This window comes from Macrobrachium rosenbergii, chromosome 12 (assembly GCF_040412425.1).
Source record: "Macrobrachium rosenbergii isolate ZJJX-2024 chromosome 12, ASM4041242v1, whole genome shotgun sequence".
Taxonomy (NCBI): Eukaryota; Metazoa; Arthropoda; class Malacostraca; order Decapoda; family Palaemonidae; genus Macrobrachium; species Macrobrachium rosenbergii.
In genome coordinates this window covers 73,335,231-73,337,819 of record NC_089752.1, presented here as the reverse complement: position 1 = coordinate 73,337,819, position 2,589 = coordinate 73,335,231, and the positions used below count along the sequence as shown (strand labels likewise).

General features: G+C 36.6%; 1 pseudogene; it reads left to right on the top strand.

The window, feature by feature from the left end:
* LOC136844259 (uncharacterized) overlaps positions 1-1,814 on the top strand; it is a 2,888-nt pseudogene extending 1,074 nt beyond the window's left edge.
* The last annotated feature ends 775 nt before the right edge of the window (positions 1,815-2,589 follow it).

Genomic DNA, 2,589 nt, shown 5'->3' with positions numbered 1-2,589 from the left:
GAGAAAGAAAGAAACCGCCTGAAAATTAGTATAAATCGGTAAGAAAAGTATGACTTTAATAAGTACATGATATATTGCAATATACTGCTAGCCATATATATATATATATATATATATATATATATATATATATATATATATATATATATATATATATATATATATATATATATATATTTATATATATATATATATATATATATATATATATATATATATATATATATATATATATATATATATATATATATATATTTGTTTATTTAAATGTATTTTTTTTTTCCTACAGGCCATGTGAAAGAGTTGCTGATGGTATGGGGATGACTCTGAACGCTGTCCGAGTGTTGGTGAGCCGTGGAAAGAATCCTCATCCACCTGATACACCACCTGCATCATCAAATACGTCGCCTCTGGTCTTTGACAACTTCACCGTTGGTTCCATTAGGAGACATGTGCACAGCATGTTTGCTGCTAAGCGATTTTTCACTATTGCCACTTTAGCGGAAGAACTTGAAATGCTAAATATCATTCCTGAAGAAACATCTGAGAAGGCAGTATGGCGAATCCTCCATAACATGGGTTTCCAGTACAAAACATCCCAGCGGAAAATGTACCTAAGGAAAGAAACTTCGGACGTCGTTTGCCGCCGAGTTGATGCTCTACGATCCCTCCAGCAACATCGTGATGAAGAAAGAGAAGTAGTGTATGTCGATGAGACGTGGTTTACGACGAGAATGCAACATAGCAAGGAGTGGGTGGACACCTCTCAATCTGTCACCAGTGCCACCAGGAGAAGGAGAGAGGTTTGTGATGGTAGCAGGTGGTACAGCTAAAGGTTTTGTAGAAAATTCATTTTTATGCTTCCCTGCGAAAAATAAAACCGGCGACTACCATGGAGAAATGAATTCAGAGATATTTATTCGGTGGCTAACATCACAGCTCCTGCCGTCGCTTGAGGATCCTTCGGTGCTGGTGCTAGATAACGCCCCATACCATAGACAATTGACAGGAGATAGCCGATGCCCAACAACAGCTACAAAAAAGGAGGATTTGGTTAACTGGCTCAGGTCTCGAAAAATACAGTATCCAGCTCACGCAACACGCCCTGAGCTTCTAAAGATATGCAGGGGCAACCGGCCGAGACCAGTTTACATTGTGGATAATATAATCCGTGAATGGGGCCATGAAGTGGTTCGCTTGCCCCTGCCCATCCTGAGCTCAACGCCATCGAGCAGGTGTGGGGCTGTATGAAACGACAGGTGCGCTCCTCGTTGCAGCGGTTTACCCGTGCTGATCTCTTTGCCAGGCTTGAAGAGGCCAGGCTTGCTGTAACAGGGGAGACGTGGGCTGGCGCTGTCAGGAGATCAAGATATTTTGAAGATGATTACTGGCTTTCAGATAATATTCAAGACAGTATAGATCCGGTCATCATCAACATTGATAGTGACGAGGAAAACGATCTTTTCCTTGAGACTGATGATGAGTAAAATGTATAAGTGTCCATTTCTTGTTTTTTTTTTTATCCCTCATATATCTATGCTTTCCAGCAATTGGTGATAACATTATTTTGGAAAAGCAAAGCTAATGAATACTTTGATACGAGTATATCAGCTTGGCATGTAGACAATGTCAATGGATTTCTCAAAGTAAGGTTGATTGGTTCATTAATTGAAGTCTGGTATAATTCCAGTGACAAAGTCGCAATGATATTTGTCACATACCTTTTAAGTAACAAAAATAGGTACTGGTACTTATAACGTAAATAAATATATAAAACTATAGGTTGAAATATAATAAATCTTATGTATGTATGAACACACAAACACACATATATATATTATATATATATATATATATATATATATATATATATATATATATATATATATGTGTATATATATATATATATATATATATATATATATATATATATATATATATATATATATATATATATATGATTTCAAAATTTATCAAATGGCCGATGTCAATGCCCTTATATGAAACATCTTTTAGAAGTCTACCTTCTAAGGAATTCAAGGTACTCTCTCTGGTGAAATTGATATGATAAATTATATCAAACAATGCTCTCTGTCATTTTCTTCCTGGCAATTGATGTATCGAGTAACCTGTGTTGTATGGAAGAATGAGTCCTACGGCTTAACCTAAAGAAAACTATATTTCTATTGCTTTACCAACACTCGCTTGAAGTGCGAAGTGTAGGGTTAGCATGGCTTCTTTCGTCTCCTGTCATAAGTCTCATTCTTGATCTTCAATGTAAGTGAGTGGGTAAGATATAAAAGGTTGGTCTTGTGTTTAGGTAAAGTCTAAAGTCACGAATCACATTACCAGGTATGCTGAACTTTTACTGACAAAGAATTTCGTATTGCTTGGGGTAGGTCATATGACAATTATCTATGGAGTTAAACAGGCGTTTAACAATTCGGGGGATGGTAGGTACAGGGGAAGAAACGTTATACCAGCGTCACTGAGGGACGTCATCACTTTTGCGAATGTGTGGGTGGCTAAGACTGGCTTTAGCCTCATTTTCTTAAGTAAAAAAGTTAATGAAACGTAATTGGCAATGCA